Source organism: Aotus nancymaae, unplaced genomic scaffold (genome assembly GCF_030222135.1).
Source record: "Aotus nancymaae isolate 86718 unplaced genomic scaffold, 86718_ANA_hifiasm-v0.15.2.pri h1tg000030l, whole genome shotgun sequence".
Classification (NCBI taxonomy): Eukaryota; Metazoa; Chordata; class Mammalia; order Primates; family Aotidae; genus Aotus; species Aotus nancymaae.
The window spans coordinates 6,501,786-6,525,846 of NW_026988443.1; the positions used below are offsets into that span (position 1 = coordinate 6,501,786).

Below are 24,061 nucleotides of genomic sequence, written 5' to 3' on the forward strand. Positions count from 1 at the left end.
AACCAGTAAGCATCAGTGGAATATGCTGTCCAAGGCACTTGAGGTGATGGGGGTGTGTGGAAGACACAGGAAAATACCCTCTGCGCTCAAGAGGTTCACTTATATATGTGATAAGGCGAATATACCATCCCAACTCCCAATTTGTTCAAGCCAAAAGTTTAGATGTCATCCTCCATCCTTTTCTGCCCCTACCCATTTAACATTAACAACTAACACATGCTCAGTACCCTTAATGTGCCACATATCACAGATTAACTCATTTAGTTCTCAAAATTCTACTAAAATAGTGTTTTCCTTCCCATTTCACAGGTGAAGAAATTGAGGTACACGGTTATGTCACTTGCAGAAGTCACAAAGCTAGTTCGTGGCAGAGCTAGAATTGGAGTCTTGACTATGTCATTTCAGATCTTTCACTCTTAACCATTCTGTAGAATCAGCAGCCGTCTTTGAGTCAGAGTTTGAGATGCAAATCCTTTACTAATCAAATGACTTCACCTCATTGAATTAATTTTCTCTGCATAAAATAGGGTCACCATCTGCTTATCTAAATTGTTACAAATGGGGCAGTATATGCACCTTGCCAGATACCTAATCATAGCTTAATCAATGCTGGTGTCTTTTTCCTTTTTCCTTCTGCAGAAAACAGGCTTTACATAGGATCTCTGAACTTAAAGAGTGGGTAAGCCATGGCAATAGCTTGCCTCAAATTGAACTTAGGTATGTTAGGCAGTGGCTTCTACTGAAGAAGTTTTGTGCTGTAGCCAGGCTCTACAATCATTGTAAATATGTTTCTCTGAGCCAAGAGTTGACAGACTTTTTCTGAAAAGGGCCACATAGTAAGTATTTTAGGTTCTGTGGTCTGTACAGTCTCTGTCACAGCCACGCAACTCTGGGCCTATAGTGTGAAAGCAGCTGAGACAGTATGTAAAGGAATGTGTATGGATGTGTTTCAATAAAACTTTATTTACAAAAATAGTTGGCAGGCCAGATTTAGTCTATGGACTGTTCAGCCCCTGCTCTCAGGTAGGTTGTAGAAGTTCTGCTGAAAGAATCTCTTCCAGTCCTGGAAAAAGATCCTGTAAGTTAGGAAATTACCTAGAGAGTAAAATGAAGGAGCTTGGTGAGAATTTTTACAAGCAGTGGAAATTCTGCCCAAGTAGTTCCATGACTTTTGATATCCAGCATGCGATAGTCTTGGCTCTATATCAGGTTTTCAATTCTGATATTGCAATTTTGAAAGTAGTTTGTAGAAACATAATAATTCACTAAAACAAACAAACAAACAAACAGACATTCAGCGACCTACTTTGTAGCCTTGTGACTAATCCAGAAAGTAGATTCTGTGTCTCTTTAGGAACATACCCTCCCTAGCAAGCTTCCTATAGAAAACCAACCCCTGGAAATAACACTAAGGGAAAAAAGTGTTCCATGGTAAAATATGTCTAGACAAGTTTACATATTTTATTCTCCCTCTTGAAGATTTCTAATGGATATAAATATATTAAAAGGCTGAGAATTCATTAATCTTGATTAATGAATTTTGTTACTATACTTTAGTATAGAATAAAGACCCTATACTTTAAGGTGTTGTGGTCAAGTGACTTTTACAAACTCACTTGACAGAAAACCTTAGATTAAAGGATAGGATCTGGATTCAATGAAATGAGCATAATCATACTTATCTCCAGGGTCTGGTGTGAAGAGCACGTATGATGAAGCGTGTGCGGTGCTTAGCACAGGGCCTGTGACAGAATACACAGGAACTAGGTGTTGGCTGTTACATTAGCAGCACACTTGGGAAATGCTAGTAAAGACAATAGTATACAAAGATATTCATAAACTCAATTCTCATTATAATTTTCAAAAGAGTTAATATATTCCATATCATATGATATAACAAGGGCCATAATCAATCTTTTAGAAATTCTTGAAAGCGGAAACCCCTGAGCATGGCCTGTGTTAAAACAGGAGGTGCATGGTGACCACCTCTTTATGAGACACAGGATCCTCAGGGAGTCCTCGCTGCAGCGTGGGCAGGTGGTGGTCTGGAGGCTGAAGGCTGGCTGAATGGAAACAGTCATCCCGGAAAGGGGGATGTGGATGCTGGTGGTCTCACTCTCCTCCACAGCAGGACCCTTTCGAACGCCCTCCTACAAAGGCCAGAGGCCCCAGATATTGACACATGCCTTTAAGCCCTTGGATACTTCAAAGAAAGAAGATTAGGAGCCAGTCTCAGAACCTGTTCCCCAGAGAGATGCGTTTGTCCAAAAGTTGATATTATCGATGCGAGTGGAAGCTGAGAGGAGCATATAATTTCTTTAATAAAAGCTGGACTGTGTTTTCTGGGGCTCCTGAGTTTTTCTGCTTCCTCCTGAGCATTCTCAGGGGCTGGGACGGCCTCCTATGATCGGCACGAATGTTTGATCAGCTATGCGTCTTCTCCAGGGCAGCTCAGATGATCCGAAAGGCTTCGGATCTGGTCGTCTCCAGAGTTTTCCTTCTTAAATTCTTTGTTTCCTTCAGAATTCATTATAAACAACATAATTACATCTCTTTTTCTTCTGTGATTGAGCATATTTCTCACACATGGTGATTTGCCACTCATATGCGGGAGGAGGCTGAGCGATGTCACATACCCCCAAAGCACTGTCTCTCATCCAAGCACTCCACTTGCCACTGTCCCTGTCTAACTTTCACCTAGTTTGGGACATTGACAGATTCCCCACAAACTCCTGAGAAAGAGAAAATGGTCTGGGTCAGCACAAAATTGAATTTCAGAAAATAGTGAAGGCCTTTGTAGAGAATGATAGTTCCTAAGAGAAGACATACCACCAATTGGAATGTTACCAAGAAAAAAAACGGACATTTATTGGTCCCAATATATACTTTATTTATATATGATTGCTATAATTACTTGCTTAGAGATAAACGTTTGATTAGACCATGGCATCCCAGCTATAGTGAAAATAGAAAAGAGGATTTGATAGCAAATTATCAACTGTAATGAGAGAAATTTAAAATTAGAAGCCAGTCACAGTGGCTCATGCCTGCAATCCCAGACCTTTGGGAGGCAGAGGCAGGTGGATCACCTCAGGTCAGGATTTTGAGACTAGCCTGGCCAACATGATGAAACACCGTCTCCACTAAAAATGCTATATATATATATATATATATATATATATATATATATGTAGAGAGAGAGAGAGAGAGAGAGAGAGCCAGGCGTGGTGGTGGTCACCTGTAATCCCAGCTACTGAGGAGGCTGAGGCAGGAGAATCACTTGAACCCAGGAGGCAGGGGTTGCAGTGAGCCAAGATCCAGCCACTGCACTCCAGCTGGGGTGACAAGAGTGATACTCCATCTTAAAAAGTAAAATAAAATAAAATTACAGACAGACACTAGAATTTGTTCATTCATTCATTCATTTACTTTACTGATATTTATTGTGTTTCTTCCCATGCCAAGCACTACTGTGTTAGGTATAATTATGGTGGTTGAACAATACCAGCTTATATTTGTGGAGCACGTATTATGTGTTAAGTATGATCTTATTTAATTCCATCAGATGGGAACTGGTCTTTATTATTATTATTATTATGGAGAAGGAAAATATAGCTTAGTGAGGCTAAATGGCTGCCCAAAGTCAATGTAGCTAATAAGCAGCCAATCTTGGGTCTGATACCAAAGCCCCCAAGTTTGGATAAAGGGCTACATTGCCACTTAAAGCAAGCAAAGTTCTTATTCTCATGGAGTTTGCATTCTAGTGGGGAGACAGTCCATTGAAAATAGAGGCAAATGTATACACATAAATAAGCAAGATGATTTCAAATAGCAGTAAGAGCTCCAGGAAATTGAAAATAGAGTGACGTGCAAGGCGGAGACAAGGCAGAGGTGCCAGGAAGATCCCCCGCCCCAACTGGACACGTGTGACAGTAGAACAAGTTCTCTTTGAGCCTAGTTGTTTCATCTGAAGGCAGGAACCTGGACAAGAGGATCCATACGTGGCTCATTTCATCCCACAATTACATGGGCCGCCTTTTACAACCAGTGTTCTTCCTCTGTGTTCTAACACATGGGATTTTTCCAACCCAGACAGAGCTAGACCACTAGATATGAACAGACTCAGATACTACCTAAATAAAAAGTCACCTTTGTCCTTAAGCAAATAATCCGACAGGGGACACCCAGATATGGCAATAAACAAATGTCCAAGTGTTTCAGGGAAAATACTAAAGCGTTCAACTGGCGGGCGGTGTTGCCCTCCAAGGGACATTTGGTAATATCTGGAGACTTTGGAGGTCGTCACAAACTGGGGGAAAGATGTCGCTGGCATCTAGTGGGTAGAGGCTAGGGAAACTGCTGAACATCATGGCATTCACAGGCAGCCCATACAACAAAGAATAATCCAGCCCCAAATGTCACTAGTAGGAAACCTCATGCTACAGTGAGATAGAGAGATAAGAGAGAGAGAGAGGGAGAGAGAGAGAGAGAGAGAGAGAGAGAGAGAGACAGAGAGAGAGAGAGAGACAGAGAGAGAGAGAGAGACAGAGACCTCCATCCTCATTTCCTGGTAACTTTCTCTACCTCCAAAATCTGCCCCAATTTGATGGAGACAAGAGCTTTCAATAATTTTTTAGTAAAACTTTCCATCAAAAGTGCAACCCAAAAGGCAGGATTAGGAAGGCTTCTACATTTTAAATGATTTAACACAGTCATCAGAGAAAGAGAGGGACTCCCTTAGAGACCAGGAGAGAGAGACAATGTCTAAATCTCTACTTGCATAAAATTGATAATACAAAACATATCTCCATTAGGTTCTTTTTTAATTGAAGCGATGCTTTCTTTCATCCCTGCCAGGAAGAAGAAAAATCATGTTTCCAGCTTGGGCTGCTGTTTCATCTGCTGGACTTACTTGTGAGCTAAGCCAAGTTTCATTAAAAATTATTGGTCTCATAACTTTTTTTTGTTTTTGCTTTAAAGAGTCCCATATGGAACCAATATCATGATAGGATTGTAGCTGCACAAAGCCATTGGGCATTTTGACCCACTCTCTGAATCATGGTAGATTCTAAGTATAGATCTAATTTTTTTTCCTTCAAGTATTTAGTGAATATCTCTGCAAACAAATCCAAATTTAGAAAGTTAGATTGAAAAAATGGAGAAGCAAATCTAGTCAACTCACAGCAATCTTTCTTCTTCTCTCTTGTTCTGTCTCCAAGGGAACCTCTACACCTTCTTCCAAGGTGCCAGCCATCTCGAACTCTTGTCTGATTAAGAAATTCTCTGGTAGAACCAGAGCATCTGCAAAAGTGTAAAATATGATCACAGCCCTTGCACAAGTATTTTAACAACCCAATCTTATGATAGGTTATATTTCATTGACTTGGAAGAAACACTGCATTATCTCGGAAAACAGCACAGATGTTGCCTAATAAACGTTTTGGTTTATGCATTGTATTAACCTCATGAAACATTTATGCAAATCTCACATCAACAAAAGGTAAAAGAACCATTCTACATTATGAGCATACAACAGGATGATCTTTGTTTTGTTTTTGTTGTTGTTGTTTTTTTTACCTTGGTATTTTATGGGTGTGTTTGTAACTCTTGGGGTTTCTATTTAGGAAGACACAAGGGCATTGCAGATTTTCATCTCTTCTGTTTTCAGTTCTGTTATCATCTCTTCCAGCTGACTTCACATTTTATGATGCTAATGGGGGGTGTGTGGTTTTGAGTTTCTCTCCTGTCAGCTGGTCAGTGGGTCTGAGGGATATATTTAATAGAATCTGACAGCTGATGGAACTGGCCTCATTGAAAGAGGATTTGATATGTGGAGTGAATGTGGCGACCCTGAATTTGCCATAATAATGGCCATTATTATTCTGCCTCTCGCAGCCAATATAACTCTCTCTCTTGTACACACCAGTACATGTGTATAAAAGACATGACTTATGGATGGCTTCTTCCGTATACTGATCTGAGGGCCATTTAGATAGCGTGTCAAAACAGATTAACTGTTTTATCCTGCCACAAAATTAAAGTGGGGGGAAAAACTTTATACAACTCTGCCCAACAAATGCACTCTGTGCCTGTAAACAGAGCCAGCACAGAAGGGGCACAGATCATCTCTGGGGGTGTTAAGAGAGTCAGGCATCCAGAAAAGCTGCAGGCTCCCCCAGTTAAGGTGCCCCCTCCAGTGAGGACCGGAGGGCACTGCCTGAGATATGGTGGGGGCAGCTAGAGCCACAGGTAGGAACCTACCTCTTGAAAGGCTGGTGCCATGGTTCACCTGTGTGCATGTGCCTAGGATGCTGGGGTGGGTGTCGGCCCACCTGGGCCCTGCTAAACTGGAATCTCTGTTGAAATCAACATCTCAACCTGCATCCTGGCAACCTGAAACAGCCACATTCTCTGCCAAACCTGCCTGCCTACTGGTTACTAAAGTTAGCTAACACTGACCATGTGCTTGTTCTGTGCTCAACTTTACCTGTCGTGACCCTTTTAATCTTCCCAAGAACCCTAAACTGTAGAAATTGTTGTTATTAATTATGATTATTGCCCCCATTTTACATATGAAGAAATTGAGAGAAAGGCAAGCTGAGTAAATGGTCTCAAGTCACAGCTGATAATTGGTGGAGCCAGGATGGAATCTCAGGCCATCAGAGCCCAGAGCCATAATAGTGACAGTCCTCTTCTGCTTCTGTTTGTCCCAGCCAACAAGAAGTATGTGTGAGTGTGTGTGTGTGAAAATATGCATGTGTGAAAATTCTTAGACACAAGTGTCCCCCTAGAAATTATCTGGCCATCCCCTTAGCTGTAGCCAAATCCCCACTCAATCAAGGAAGTTACTGACTGTGTTTTTCCCTTGTAAACCGGCGCCTCCTCCCATCCCATGGGCTGGCACAAAGACGGGGAGAAGCTGTGTGCACCTAGCACAGCCTCAGGCCTGAGAAATTGGCCGGTAAGCACTCACCTCTCCTGTCCTTCATTTCCAACCTCAGAAACCCACCCCTGTTTCCTGCCTCCTGTCCACGAGCTGACTTCCCCGTCTTCAGCCATGCAACACTACTGTCTGAGGTTATCATTTCAGGCAATGATATCAGAAGCAGTTGATTCCACATTCCTGAAAATAATCCTTTTATTTATCCACTGTCATCTTCTGGCAAAAAAAAAAAAAAAAGAAAGAAAGAAAGAAAAAGGAAAATGGCTGCAGAGACGGCCACAGTTGAATCCAGGGTACCTGAGGAAAGCAGACCAGATGCTAGGAGTTATCCTCGTGGCTGTTGGTGTTTAAATTACAGAGAGCTGGTACTTTTTAGGTCAGAAGCATAAAACCTACTATTGATCTTGAGCAATGCGTCCAATTTTGAATGTCTGTTAAAGCCCCAGGCACTTCAATGCCACATAATCAATATTTCTTTTCGTTCTTTCTTTCTTTTTTTTGTCGTAGCAAATGTATGGGTTTGTTTACCCTTCCTGCAGGCATCCAACCTGGCCTTTTATTCCTGCTCAAGTAGGACATGTAGCCTGCTGGGGACCCACTGCTCAAATCCTCCATCTGCAGGACTGCTGGACCTGGGACTCATGAATAATGGAAGCACAGTACCCACTCCTTATAGCCCAGATCACTTTCCAGGAGTATGCTGTACCCTGAAAGTAACCAAGGGACAAGGGGCAAGTCTCAGAAAGAGGCGGGGAAATGCGAGATCATGTTTAGCTCAGTGTAGACCCTAAGATAAGATAGTACGTGCAATCCTGAAATTTGGAGTAGAAAAGGGCCTTGGAGATTATCTGGGGGAAACATTCCCTTTCAATTTGCAGATGGAAAAACTGGCCAAGTCTGCTTATGTCTGGGTTGTTGAAATGGCCCAGGGAACATGAACTTGGCCATATGGAACATGGGTTAAGCTTTGATCTCTGTTAAGAAAAGGGTTTCTGGTCGACCAGATGACCGTAGCAGTCTTTCTGTTCCCTACACTGAGGACAACCTAGTAAGTGGGTCAACCAGGTAGGCTGGTGTGATTCGAAGCTACAAGGCCATGGAGTTCCTGCTTAAAGACCTGGTGGCTGTGTCTACGTGGTGGTTTTGAAGAAGCGTCTTGTTCTACAGGCTGCTACGTAGATTTGGTCTTGAAGGACGAAGGGCACAGAGGAGTGAAACTGGTGAGGGGCAGGGACAGAGGTAAAAAGACAAAATGACTAGTGGTGCAAAGACAGAAGTGAGAAGCAGCATGGTGCACGGATGGACTTGCAAACAGTTCACATGAGCAGCAGAGCAGAGGGTGTGGGGACAGCAAGAGAGACGGCATCACAGGAGCCCGTGCGTGCCCCGCACTGAGGAGTTTCCAACGCTTGGCTTTGAAGAGTTGAATCAGGCAGCGATACAATCAGCGTTGCACTAGAGAAAGTTGGCTGGAGGGCAAAGGATGGATTGAAGGAAGGAAGACTGGGGTCAGGGAGCCAGAGAGCAGAGTACTCAAGAGGCCAGGCAGACCCCGATGATGGCCAAACCAGGAAAGCTCAGGTTGGGGGATGGGTTTCTTATATTCACAAGGAGGGTCTGCAGGATTGGAGGAAGGTCTGGATGGCTATAGTGTTGGGAAGATCACAGTGGCAGGCAGGGTCACTTAAAAATTCTAGCACTACATGTGAATTGTTGTAGTTTACTGTGTGACTTTTGATAAGTCACTTAACCTCTCTGAGCTTCAGTTTCCTCATTTATAATGTGAGAATAACATGAGGATTTGATGATTAAATGAGGTAATACATGAAACTGTCTTCCATAGTGCCCACCACGTAGTAAACCTTCAATAGGTGACAGCTGATTTCTATTATATTACCGACCATGTGGAGAGTGTCCAGTGAGACATGACGTGTTTTGAAATAGCATTATTTTTCTTTTGGAAAAAAAAAAAATGCTCTGTCACCCAGGCTGGGATGTAGCGATGTGATCTTGACTCACTGCAACCTCCACCCCCTGGGTTCGGCCAATTCTCCTGCCTTAGCCTCCCAAGTAGCTGGGACTACAAGCGCACATCACCGTGCCTGGCTAATTTTTGTATTTTTAGTAGAAGTAGCATCATTTTTAACCCAGTCTTGAAATAGATTGCTTGAGTCATAAGCCGTTTCCAGAAAACATGTTGGAGTTACTTCTCTAGTGCAGGAAGACAACAACAGAAACACATACCTGTCTATCTTCCAAGATTCCTCAGAAAATGACCAACTGTATGTAAAAATAAGAAAAATCTTATCCATACTGGATATTAGTGAAGGGTGGTATTTATAGGCCAGAAGGTCTGAGGAACATCTGTGAGATACACGGCAGATGGACCATATTGAAGAATTCATGATTTCCAAAATGGGAAGGAGGGGTCTGTTTGATAAACATTTCAAAACTGTCTTTTCAGATCCTCATCAACTGCCTTGCTGGGATGAGAACTGGAGATGAGAGTGGGCTAAAGCTTCTAGAACTGGTCAGTGCCATGGATAAGTGGCCATGGTGCCAGGGGCACAGTGAAGGGGACACCCAGAGCAGCAATTCCTTGGGATTAAACCCTGAAGCCGATTTTCATCCAGGCCTGGTTCAGGGCACAGCTCCAGCACACTGCTGGCTGCTGAGCTTTAGTAGACATGAATTCTCATCTTCCCAGCATCCCAGCTCCTCTTACCCTAGTAATGACACTGATTTTGAACTTGGAGTCAACCCTTTTCTTCATTCTGAGTCCACATGGTCTACAAGGATCTCCGGGATGAAGCTATTGGCCCAGGTCTGGTCAATCCAGCACAAAATGGACTTTGACACAGAGATTGATTCAAGAATGGTCTCACCACCCAGCGTGGTCCAATCACAACGGTTTTAAAAAGTTTAGTGGGAGTCAACAATAAGATATGACTTCACAACATAAGCATGGCTACAGCCAAATAGATAGATCAGAACAAGACTGGCAAGGAAGTGGATAAGCTGAAGCCTTAGACATTGCTGGTGAGAGTATAAAATAGTGTAGCTGCTTGGGAAAAAAGGGAGCTCCTCAAAAGGTGAATTATATCACCCAGCAATTCCACTCCTAAGTACACACCCTAGAGAAATGAAACCAAATGTTTACATAATGCACACAAATGTTTCCAGCAGCACTGTAATAGACAAAAGGTGGAAATAAACCAAGTATCTTTAGACCAATGAATATATAAACAAAATATGATGTATTCATGCAATGGAGTATTATTCAGCCATGAAAAGAAATAAGATTCAGACACACGCTGCAATGCAACTGAACCTCTCAAACATCATGCCAAGTGAAAGAAGTTCATCGCAAAAGACCACCTATTGTGTGAAGTGTTCGGGAAAGGCAGATCCGTAGAGACAAGGAGTAGATTCGTGGTTGCCTAGGGCTGGGGGAGGGGGGGATGTGGAATGACTGCTAATGGGAACGGTGTTTCTTTCTGAGGTAATGAAAATGTTTTAAAATTGATTGTGCCGATGGTTGCATAATTCCATGAATATATTAAAACCACTAAATTTTACTTTAAGTGGGTGAATTGTATGGTATGTGAATTACATCTCAATAAAGCTGTTATTAATAAAAAAAATGTTTAATGGAAACCAAGGGAAAGATTCAAGCTCTATGCTATTGGAATTGAGCTGGTGGGGCGGGGGGACAGGGAAGGGGAGGCGGAGGGGTGAGGCTGGGGCTGTTACAGCCTCTTTATCACCCAGAAGTTTTAGGGGCCACTACAGTGAGCCTGAGAATCAATCTCATAGCAGAAAGCACACGGAAGTGATAGAAACTGGATTCTCAAAGAATTTGTACTTTAAATTCAGCTCTACTTGAAACCAGAACTATCCCTTGGTTTCCCTTCCTCAGTTAACTCCCTCTAAGGTGGACTTTGTGCTTGCAATAGAAAGACCCCCCTCCCCAGTGCAAATACCAAACACAGAAAAGGAACCTTGAGCAGGGAGTCTAAACTCCCTGCCACCACTTCCATCCATGCTGGCCCCTTACCCCGGCCTCTTCTAGCTCCCTCTTCTTCCTTCAGCTTCTAGATCTTCCAATCAGCCAAACAGAACTCCATCCAATTTAATCCATTCCCTTCTCCCATTGTCCTGGCCTAAATCATTCACTCAGTGACCCACACAATCGCTGACAGAACTCCTAGCAATGGGTTAACTCCTAGCAATGGGTTAAAGCAAACAAAGAAAAATCACAGGCCTATGAGAAGACAGAACTGCTCCGAACAAGGGGACCACAAGTGCCTCCCAACTGAACTGAGTTACTGCAGGAAGCAAGAGAAAAGTTTCCGTCTGTTAATTCAAGTTGTCAGAAGGAATCAAGAAGAAACTGTGACTTCCATTTCCAGAGAGCAATTAGAGTTTATCTGTTTAATTCCCTTGCCTCTCCAAACCTTACTATGGCAAATTAACAAAAACAAAAAGAAAGAAAGAAAGAAAAAAAACCTCTGTAAGCCATGGATAACCTAGAAACTTGAGTACTTTCCTTTAAAGGATGTGATGGAGAAGGAAAGTGACTGAAGGAAGGCTGCCTTCTCATGCAGACACAGGAAGGGCCCCTGCAGAAGTGGAGGGGATTCCCCAAGAGCTGCACAAGCCCCTCCTCGTTGGGTTCATGTTATTTACTAGGGTGGACTGCAGGGTAATTGGTATGGGACAATTCCTTAAACAACTTTAGGAATTGTCCCACTGCCCCTGATAGAAAACAGCCAAGAGCACCACTCACACCAGGCTTCACATGGTATAAATAGTGTAGGAAGAAAAAAACAGCTATTGCCGAGGAGACTCAATGAAAGCAAGGGTTTGGTGCCCTGATTTGGGGCTGTTAATACAGTCATGGCAGATAAGTACATGTTCCAGACAATAATAAATCTTCCTGCCATATTGATGCAGGACAGGCAAGCCCCCAAATTGAGGCTTAGCCGAGGAGGATTCTTGGCCTCCCCCAGGAAATAACTCAAGGGCAAGCCGGCGGTGTTAAACAGCCACTTCTATTGAAGCAGCAGTGTACAGCAGCAGATAGGCCAGGCTGCCCTATAAGCGGTGTGCCCAGAGTTTGCAGCTTAGAAGCGCTGCTGCACTCACAGCAATTATTTGTTTATCAAATTGCACAATGTTTATCAAATTATTATATGCAATTTTATATTATATACAGTTTTAATTATATGCAAAATAAGGGGAGGTCCATGCAGAAATTTCTAGAACTTCTGGGTTGTCAGGTGTTGCCATGGAAGAGGGAGGTAACTTCTGGGTGTTGCCATGGCACTGATAAACTGACATAGCACACTGATGGGTGTGTCTTCTGGGGAGGTGCTTCTGCCCTGACCTGTTTTAGCTAATCCTCAATTAGGTCTGGGATCCAAGCTCCACCTCCAAGTCAAGTTCTGCCTCCTACCTCAATAGGAAAGCAAATGGAGTTCTCACTGGAAAGGCTAGGTGAGGACGACCAGGAGAGGGTCCCAAGCAGTGGAGTGCGCAAATCTTAGAGCCCTGCAGATGACTGCGGAGGCTGCTGCCCCAGTGCCTGCACAGGGTGAAAAGAAACCTCCAGGAAATGGTGCATTTTCCTGCTGCACGTTGCACTCATGCACTTTCTGTTCCTCGTAGTCAACTGGACCTCCAAACTAGAAAATTACCTACAGAATAGACCAAGAAGTCCTTTCCCTTCTGTGAGTAACATATTTAAATAAGTTTCTAATAGGATCATTCTCAGGTGGTAACAATGGATCAACAGTTTTCCCTCTGCCAAAGGTACAATAAAAGAAAATTTAACAGAGGTAGGAAAAGGTTCTGTGATTTAAGAAACAGAGCTTATTTTGAGAAATCAAAACAAATACTCTCTTATGATGTAAAACTGTACCAATAAACAAGGGTAAAAATGATCTCTAATGTTGGTATTTCCCATAATATTAGAGATATTGTTTCTTTTAATGGAAATACCTGAAATCCAGAAAGAAAGTTTCCCGGTGAAAAGCATAATAAAAAATCTGGAGACAATAGATGCTGGAGAGGATGTGGAGAAATAGGAACACTTTCACACTGTTGGTGGGAGTGTAAATTAGTTCAACCACTGTGGAAGACAGTGTGGTGATTCCTCAAGGATCTAGAAATAGAAATTCCATGTGACGCAGCAATTCCATTACTGGGTATATAACCAAAGGAGTATAAATCGTTCTACTATAAGGACACATGCACACGAATGTTCATTGCAGCACTGTTTACAATAGCAAAGACCTGGAACCAATCCAAATGCCCATCAATGACAGACTGGACAAGGAAAATGTGGCACATATACACCATGGAATACTATGCAGCCATATAAAACGATGAGTTTGTGGCCTTTGTAGGGACATGTTTGAACCTGGAAACCATCATTCTCAGCAAACTGACACGAGAACAGAAAATCAGACACCACATGTTCTCACTCATAGGCGGGTGTTGAACAATGAGAACACATGGACACAGGGAGGGGAGCATCACACACTGGGGTCTGTTGGGGGGAAATAGGGGAGGGACAGTGCGGGGTGGGGAGTTGGGGAGAGATAGCATGGGGAGAAATGCCAGACATAGGTGATGGGAGGAAGGCAGTATATCACACTGCCATGTGTGTACCTATGCGACAATCTTATATGTTCTTCACATGTACCCCAAAACCTAAAATGCAATTAAAAAAAAAAGAAAAGCATAATCATGGAAATTTGCTAGTGTTATGAAGGCAATACAAAGCAGATTGAATGGAACAGACAGCAGAATCTGTGAATTTAGAAGTGAGCTCAAGAAATCCTCCCAGAATCAGTGAAAACAAGAAAAGAAATGGAGAAAATGAGAACAGACAGAGAGAAAGAAAAAGGAGAGAGGAAGCTAGAAAGGAAGCTAGATGTAAAGATCAACTCGCTATGTAAGATTTTAAATGGTGGCAACAGGGCAAATGAAAGAGAAAAAATAACTCAAGATACGACAGAAAATTTCCCCGAGCTGAAGCAAGACTTATGTCTGTAGAATCTGGAGGCAAACTGCCCCAGAAGGCTGTTTTCCTGCTTTTGTAAATAAAGTTTTATTGGAACATAGCCATGCCTGCTTATTTATGCTTCGTTTCTGGTGGGTTTCCTGCTACAACAGCAGAATTGTGTGCTCGCCACTACAGACCCTATGACCCGCTTAGAAAGCCTTATGGCCCTCTAAGAAAAGATTTTCTGTCCCCTCTAAGAGTTCTTTGATACATAGATGGGTAAAATGTTTGCATTTCAAGAACAAAAAATGCAAAATCCTATAATCATTTAGTCCCCTGGGGTGGGGGTAGAAACACCCAAACTACCTACAGAAGAAGAAAGAAAGAAATTGCACTAGGTTATACTTTTTAGCAAATTTTAAGATAAAATGTTATCAAAATCCAAAGACTTTCAAAGGATTGAGACTGGTAACTAAGACTATATGGAGCCAAGGTACCATTCTTGTATATTCTTAATCGTTTTTGTGCTTCTGCTCCTGGGGTGGTGTCTGCAATCCCAGTCATAGCCCTCCCAAAGTGTGTGGGTAATCTTACGGGGACGGAGTCACAAACAATATTTGTTGTGACTATTACATCTTGAAAACAAAAGTCATCAAAGAAATGCTCCAGGTGGCTGAAAAATGAAGCAAAATAAATAATTCAGATGTGAGGAAAAGCAATATAAAAGAAACATTGCTTAATACAGAACCAAAAAATTTAAAGTTAATTTCTCAATAATTGCAGTTAACATGATTATAAAACAATGCAAGTGTCAAAAAATAATTCTGAAAAGAGATGACGCCCAATGTAAAAATGTATTAATTATAATATTCTTATTCTAAAAGCCAGATGGGGCTGGAAAAGGAATTGGTGATGCTAGTACTGGTAATTATAGCTTCCATTTTTAGAAGTTACTATGTATTAAGCACAAAAATAATGCTGATATAAATATTGTTTTTCATAAATCTTTGTACACATATTTAATATTAATTTCTTAACAAATTCTTAGAAGGTGAATGCTGAGTCTGAGCATTTTAAAATCTTTGAACATAATGGAATTTGAGCTCTCAATAGACATATGTAAGTGTTCATTTCTCTGTGCTCTTGCCAATGATGATTATTATCATTTCAATAGTTATAATAGTGAAAATAATGTATGAAAAACTATGGAAGTTTGAAATTTTTTTTACAAACTAGAGCTAATTAAGGTTATTTGATATAGTACTATAACTTTCACTCGTGTTCTGATATACTTCTCCAATAGAGGAGACCACCGCTCTATTTAGTTTCATTTTTCATGAAGGTACTAGATGGCATGTTTTTGTGGCATATAAATGCCAATTTTTTTTTATTTGATATGGAGTCTCATTCTGTCACCCAAGCTGGAGTGCAGTGGGGAAATCTCGGCTCACTGCAACCTCCACCTCCTGGGATTCAAGCTATTCTCCTGCCTCAGCCTCCTGAGTAGCTGGGATTACAGCATCTGCCACCACGCTCCATTCATTTTTGTATTTTTAGTAGAGACTGGGTTTCGCCATGTTGGCCAGGCTTATCTCTAACTCCTGACCTCAGGTGATCCACCCGCCTTGGCCTTCCAAAGTGCTAGGATCACAGGCATGAGCCGCCATGCCCAGCCATAAATGACAATTTTAAGGGGATACAAAATTTTTTATTTGGAGACAACATTTATGAGAATTGAGAGCCATTAAATAATTTATAGCAAGTCCCCAAAATGAGATTCTCTGCATCCATTAAAAGTCAGATTCACAAAAACTATTAGAGGTGTAAGAAACTTCTGGAAAAGTAATACTGAGGGAAAAATAGTTGATATCATACAATCCCAATTCTGAGGTTAAAAAGTATATACTATGTACAAATCAGAAGATAAGCCAGACATTAACAAGGATGGTCTCTAAGAGATGACAATCCAGAAAGTAGAGTTTCTTCTTTATTCTTTTCTGTATTTTCTAAGTTTTCTACTTAAACATTTTAATACATAGGGAAAAACAGATAACTTGTAAGTAAGCTAGACGTTTTTATCTGTTTCCTTGGCAACTAGGGCAGTATCTGCCTCCCAGTAGACAATTCCGTCAATGTCCACTGAATGCAAGAATGAGTGAGTAAATGAGTAAAAGACTGTGTTTCCCCTAGGTGGAATTCCCTTTCCTGGGGCATCTTGCGATCTGGTTTCTGCAGGCCTGGGATCCTGTTCCTATCTGCTTGCTTCCCACTGCCAGCTGCTCAGCTGCTTTGACCTGCACCCATCTCCCTGGCTGGATCTCTGCAGCATCCCCACAGCTGGGGCCTCCCCCAGGTTACCTGCTCCATCTGCTAGACCTGGGCCCCAGATCTCCCTCACTGAGGCCTACCAAGTTGGTCTTGACTTTGCCAGTTCTTCTTCCTTCTGAGCTAGAAAACTGCATTGGAGAAACTTCTTGACCAAGGACATGACACTTTGGGAAATGGATTCAGTCAGTCAGCAAGGCTGATGTCATCCGGATAACACCAGGATTACACGAAGCTCCCCTCCCCAGTTGACTGGTTTCCTTGCAGGGAATGTTAATTTGTAAAAATCATGAATAGATTTGTAGACTAAAGTGGCCCTTAAGAACAGAGCTATAAACACCAATGTGACGTAACGGCTGGTTCTATTCTGATTTGTCAGTGACAATGCTTTACCAGTACTCAAAATGGCTCAAATATCACTCCTGCTTACATGGGAGTTTGAGTGAGGAAGAGACTGTTGGACTGTTTGCTCTAGTTGAATGAGACTTAGCAGGTTGGTATAACACATTTTGTCCTATCAAAAATAGCTGAGATTACATAAGCATAACCTCTCCCCAGAGCAAATATGCATTTGAGAGGCAGTGAAACATACATAATTATAGATGTAAAACACTAAAAATAGGCGCTGTGCCACACACAGGCAGCTGAGAGCGTGGCACTCGAGTGCAATGCTGCCACGTATGGCAATATTAATAGGAGCTGTGGCACCATCCCAGGTGGCCCAGTGAGGCGATGCAGAGCTATTACAGACAGGAAAAGACAGAGAGATATAAAATGTTTGTGTGCAAAGAAGGTTCCTGCTTATTTGAGCCTGTCAAATCCTGTTCCAGCTGACTGTGGTCTTCTCCCAGGGGACAGGAAATAAGAAGGCATCAAACAACCATGATTGTTACATTGTTACCTCTTATTGTATTCTTACTATAACTAGTCAGTATGAATAATAATAGCAGCTTGGGCTTAAAAGCATGTGCTGTATTTTTCAAGGAATTTTCACCTCTACAGTTATTCAATTCAACCAGTCTATATTGTGGACTGTTTCAAGTAGCCTCTGCTATATAACACAATATCCCTGCAAAACGTGATGATTTAAATCAACCAGAATTGCTTACAATTCTGTAAGTTGGCTGTGTAATTTTCTGCTTGTCTCAGCTGGAAGGTCCCTAGATGACCTCGGGCACATGTCTAGCAGCTGCGCTGGGACACCTGACTGGACACCCTGATGCTGCTTCCTGGGAGAAGGCTAGACCAATTTCCTGATCTGCGGTCTCTGGTGCTTCAGGAAGCCACCGGTGAAAGTTGCATTTTCCCTTAAGGTTTAGTTGCATGATGTCACCTCTACTACATTCTTCTGGTCAACGCCACTCACAGAGTCAGCCCATATTCAGCAACAGGAAAATAAACTTCGCCTCTTGATAGGAAGAGCTGTAAAATTTTGTGGACATATTTAATTTAAGACAAAAGGGCTGAGCTAGAGATTGACTTACATCATCTCATTTAATTCTCACAGGAACCCTGAATGGAAAGGATTGCTATGCACATGTTTTGGATACAGAAACTGAGGCTCAGAGAGGTTAAACAACTTTCCTAAAGCCACATAGCTAGAGAGTTGATCTGAACTGAAGATTGTTTCACATCAAAGCTCATTTCTTTCCCTAAATGGCAGCATTCCCTTCTGACTTATTAATTTGATTTCTGCCCTCCCCTCATGGAAGTTAATTAAAAGAATGTGAGAACCTTTTAAAAATATCTGGGGATTGGGGGAGGAATCCAAGATTGCCGAATAGGAACAGCTCTGGAGTGCAGTCCCAAGTGAGAACAACACAGAGGGTGAGTGATCACTGCATTTCCAAAAGAGTTATTACTGCCCACAGACAGGAGATTCCCAGGCTGAAAAGTGCCATGAATTTCCAGCACAGCTGTTTCAGCCAGCACAGTGGGTCTCTGCACAAAAACTCACACAAATCTGGGCAGGCATTTCAACTGAAGCCTGGAATGCTTGGAAGACTGAGCCACCCATTCAACTGAAAAGAAAAGGGGCTGAAACAGGGAGCCAGGTGATCTGGCTCAGCGGGTCCCACCCCTACAAAAACCAGAAATCTGAAATATTCTGGATTGAGTTTCGCAGCAAACACAGCTGGACTCGGGATGGTCTAGCTTTGTGGGAGGAAGGGCATCCACCATTACCAAGGCAGTCTGCCTTTACTAAGGCAATCCACCATTGCTGAGGCAGTTCTGACTATACCTCTGTAAACAAAACCACAAGGAAGTTTACACAGCAGCTGGGCAGAGCCCACGGCAGCTCAGCAACACCGCTGCAGGCAGACTGTGGCTAGGCTATGTCCTAGCTGAGAAGGGCATCTCTGAAAAAAGGCAGCAGCACATCAGGAACTTATAAATAAAGCCCCACCTTCCCAGGACAAAGCATCTGGGAAAAAAGGTGGTTATGAGTTGTGCTGCAGCAGACATAAACATACCTGCCCAGCAGCTCTGAACGGAAGAACGGAGCTAACAGCTCAGCACTTGAGCTCCTATGAGGGACAGACTGTCTCCTTAAGCAGTTCCCTGACTCCTGTATATTCAAAGAGACACCTCATAAAGGAGAGCTCAGGCTGACATCTGGCTGGTATCCTTCTGGGATGAAGATAACAGAAGAAGAAACTGGCAGCAACCCTTACTGTTCTACAGCCACCACAGGTGATCCCCAGGCAAACAGGATCTGGAGTGGACCTCCAGCAGTCCTACAGCAGAGGGGCCTGACTGTTAGAAGGAAAACTAAAAAACAGAAAGAAATGACTTCATTATCAACAAAAAGGACATCCACTCAGAGACCCCATCCAAAAGTCACCAACTACAAAGACCACAGGTAGATGAATCCACAAAGATGGGAAGAAACCAGTGCAAAAAGGATGAAAACACTCAAAACCAGAATGCCTCTCCTCCTCTAAGAAATCACAACTCCTCACCAGCAAGGGAACAAAGTTGGATGGAGAATGAATCTGGTGAATTGACAGAAACAGGCTTCAGAAAGTGGGTAATAACAAACTTCTCAGAGCTAAAAGAACATGTTCTAACCCAATGCAAAGAAACTAAGAACCTCGAAAAAAGGTTTGATGAAATGCTAACAAAAATAAACAGCTTAGAGAAGAATATAAATGACTTAATGGAGCTGAAAAAAACAACAAGAGCACTTCGTGAAGCATACACAAGTTTCAATAGCTGAATCGACCAACCAGAAGAAAAGATATCAGAGATTTAAGATCAACTCAATGAAATAAAATGAGAAGGCAAGATTAGAGAAGAAAGAGCGAAAAGAAATGAACAAAGCCTCCAAGAAATATGGGATTATGTAAAAAGACTTAATCTACGTTTGATAGGTGTACCTGAATGTGATGGAGAGAATGAATCCAAGCTGGAAAACACTCTTCAAGATATTATCCAGGAGAACTTCCCCAACCTAGCAAGGCAGACCAATATTCAAGTCCAGGAAATACAGAGGACACCACAAAGATATTCCTCAAAAAGAGCAACCCCAAGGCACATAATCATCAGATTCACCAGGGTTGAAATGAAGGAAAAAATGCTAAGGGCAGTCAGAGAGAAAGGTCGGGTTACCCACAAAGGGAAACCCACCAGACTCACAGTGGATCTCTCAGCAGAAACCCTACAAGCCAGAAGAGAGTGGGGGCCAATATTCAACATCCTTAAAGAAAAGAACTTTCAACCTAGAATTTCATATCCAGCCAAACTAAACTTAAAGGAGAAATAAAATCCTTTACAAACAAGCAATTGCTCAGAGATTTCATTACCACCAGGCCTGCCTTACAAGAGCTCCTGAAAGAAGCACTAAACATAGAAAGGAATAACCAGTACCAGCCACTCCAAAAACGTCCCAAATGGTAAAGAGCATCGACACAATGAGGAAACTGTGTCAACTAACAGGCAAAACAAACAGCTAGCATCAAAATGGCAGGATCAAATGCACACATAACAATATTAACCTTAAATGTAAATGGGCTAAATGCTCCAATCAAAAGACACAGACTGGCAAATTGTATAAAAAGTCAAAACCCATCAGTGTGCTGTATCCAGGAAACCCATCTCACATGCAAGGACATACATAGGCTCAAAATAAAGGAATGGAGGAAGATTTACCAAGGAAATGGAGAGGAAAAAAAAAAGCAGGAGTTGCAATCCTAGTCTCTGATAAAAAAGACTTTAAACCAACAAAGATCAAGAGAGACAAAGAAGAGCATTACATAATGGTAAAAGGATCAATGCAACATGAAGAGCTAACGATCCTAAATATATACTCACCCAATACAGGAGCACCCAGATACATAAAGTAAGTTCTTAATGACATACATAGAGACTTACACTCCCACACAATAATAGAGGGAAACTTTAACACTCCACTGTCAATATTAGACAGATCAACGAGACAAAAAATTAACAAGGATATCCAGGACTTGAACTCAGATCTGGACCAAGCAAACCTAATAGACATCTACAGAACGCTCCACCCCAAATCCACAGAATATATGTCCTTCTCATCACCACATCACACCTACTCTAAAATTGACCACATAATTGGAAGTAAATCACTCCTCAGCAAACACAAAAGAATGGAAATCATAACAAACAGTCTCTCAGACCACAGTGCAATCAAATTAGAACTCAGGATTAAGAAACTAACTCAGAACCACACAACTTCATGGAAACTGAACAACTGGCTCTTGAATGTTGACTAGACAAACAATGAAATGAAGGGAGAAATAAAAATGTTCTTCAAAACATCTCAATGAGAATGAAGACACAACATACCAGAATCTCTGGAGCACATTTAAAGCAGTGTCTAGAGGGAAACTTATAGCAATAAATGCCCACATGAGAAGCAAGGAAAAATCTAAAATTGACAGCCTATCATCAAAATTGAAAGAGCTAGAGGAGCAAGATCAAAAATACTCAAAAGCTAGCAGAAGACAAGAAACAACTAAGATCAGAGCAGAACTGAAGGAGATAGAGACACAAAAAACCCTTAAAAAAATCAATAAATCCAGGAGCTGGTTTTTGGAAAAGATCAACAAAATAGAGAGACCACTAGCCAGATTAATAAAAAAGAAAAGAGAGAAGAATCAAATAGATGCAATAAAAAATGTTAAAAGGGATATCACCACCGATTCCACAGAAATACAAACTACCATCAGAGATTACTACAAACAACCTATGCACATGAATCACTAAACCTGGAAGAAATGGATAAATTCCTGGACACTTGCACCCTCCAAAGCCTAAACAAGGAAGAACTGGAAACCCTGAATAGACCAATAAGAAGGACTGAAGTTGAGGCAGCAATTAATAGCCTACCAACAAACAAAAGCCCAGGTCCAGATGGGTTCACAACCAAATTCTATCAGACATACAAAGAAGAGCTGATACCACTACTTCTGAAACTCTTCCAAACAATCCAAAAAGAGGGAACCCTTCCCAAATCATTTTATGAGACCAACATCATCCTGATACCAAAACCCGGCAGAGACTCAACAAAAAAAGAAAACTTCAGGCCAATATCCATGATGAACATAGATGCAAAAAGCTTCAATAAAATACTGGCAAACCGATTGCAACAGCACATCAAAAAGCTTATCCATCACCATCAAGTAGGCTTCATCCCAGTGATTCAAGGCTGGTTCAACATATGCAAGTCTATAAATTTAATCCACCACATAAACAGAACCAAAGACAAAACCACATGATTATCTCAATAGAGGCAGAGAAGGCCTTCAACAAAATTCAACAGCCCTTTATGCTAAAAACTCTCAATAAACTAGGTATCGATGGAACATATCTCAAAATAATAAAAGCTATTTATGACAAACCCACAGCCAATATCATACTGAACGGGCAAAAACTGGAAGCATTCCCTTTGAAATCTGGCACTAGACAAGGATGCCCTCTCTCACCACTCCTATTCAACATAGTATTGGAAGTTCTAGCCACAGCAATCAGGCAAGAAAAAGAAATAAAGGGTATTCAGTTAGGAAAGGAGGAAGTCAAATTGTCTCTATTTGCAGACAACATGATTGTATTTTTACAAGACCCCATCATCTCAGCCCAGAGTCTCCTGAAACTGATAAGCAACTTCAGCAAAGTCTCAGGATACAAAATCAATGTGCAGAAATCACAAGCATTCCTACACACCAATAATAGACTTAAAGAGAGCCAAATCAAGAATGAACTGCCATTCACAATTGCCACAAAGAGCATAAAATACCTAGGAATACAACTAGCAAAGGATGTGTGACGGACCTCTTCAAGGAGAACTAAAAACCACTGCTCAAGGAAATAAGAGAGGACACAAACAGACAGAAAAACATTCCATGCTCATGGTTAGGAAGAATCAATATTGTGAAAACGCCATACTGCCCAAAGTAATTTATAGATTCAATGCTATCTCCATCAAGCTACCTATGACCCTCTTCACAGAACTGGAAAAAACCACCTTAAACTTCATATGGAGCCAAAAGAGAGCCCGCATAGCCAAGACAATCCTAAGCAAAAAGAACATAGCTGGAAGCATCATGCTACCTGACTTCAAACTATATTATAAGCCTACAGTAATCAAAACAGCATGGTACTGGTATCAAAACAGAGATATAGACTAATGGAACAGAACTGAGGCCTTGGAGGCAATGCCACACATCTACAACCATCTGATCTTTGAGAAACCTGCCAAAAACAAGCAATGGGGAAAGAATTCCCTGTTTAATAAATGGTGTTGGGAAAACTGGCTAGCTATGTGCAGAAAGCAGAAACTGGACCCCTTCCTCACACCTTACACTAAAATTAACTCCAGATGGATTAAAGACTTAAACATAAGACCTAACACTATAAAAACCCTAGAAGAAAACCTAGGCAAAACCATTCAGGACATAGGCATAGGCAAGGGCTTCATGACTAAAACACCAAAAGCATTGGCAACAAAAGCCAAAATAGACAAATGGGATCTAATTAAACTCTAGAGCTTCTGTAAAGCAAAAGAAACAATCATTAGAGTGAACTGGCAACCAAGATAATGGGAAAAAATTTTTGCAATCTACCCATCTGACAAAGGGCTAATATCCAGAATCTACAAAGAACTAAAACAGATTTACAAGAGAAAAACAAACAAACCCATTCAAAAGTGGGAGAAGGACATGAAAAGACACTTTTCAAAAGAAGACATACATGAGGCCAACAAACATATGAAAAAATGCTCATGATCCCTGGTCATTAGAGAAATGCAAATCCAAACTACATCGAGATACCATCTCACGCCAGTTAGAATGGCACTCATTAAAAAATCTGGAGACATCAGATGCTGGAGAGGATGTGGAGAAATAGGAACACTTTTACACTGTTGGTGGAAGTGTAAATTAGTTGAACCATTGTGGAAGACAGTGTGGTGATTCCTCAAGGACCTAGAAATAGAAAATCTATTTGACCCAGCAATCCCATTACTGGGTATATATCCAAAGGATTCTAAATCATTCCATTATAAAGACACATGCACACGTATGTTCATTGTGGCACTGTTTACAATAGCGAAGACCTGGAATCAACCCAAATGCCCATCAATGATAGACTGGACAAGGAAAATATGGCACATATACACCGTGGAATACTACGCAGCCATAAAAAACGATGAGTTAGTGTCCTTTGTAGGGACGTGGATGAATCTGGAAACCATCATTCTCAGCAAACTGACATAAGAACAGAAAACCAAACACTGCATGTTCTCACTC

At 41.6% G+C, this 24,061-nt stretch overlaps 1 long non-coding RNA gene across 1 annotated transcript; it reads left to right on the forward strand.

The window, feature by feature from the left end:
* The first annotated feature begins 541 nt into the window (after positions 1-541).
* LOC105714115 (uncharacterized) lies at positions 542-18,029 on the forward strand. Its single transcript, XR_001106744.1, has 3 exons — positions 542-679; positions 4,858-4,914; positions 17,788-18,029. It is a non-coding gene; the product is annotated as an uncharacterized LOC105714115 (long non-coding RNA).
* Positions 18,030-24,061: the final 6,032 nt, after the last annotated feature.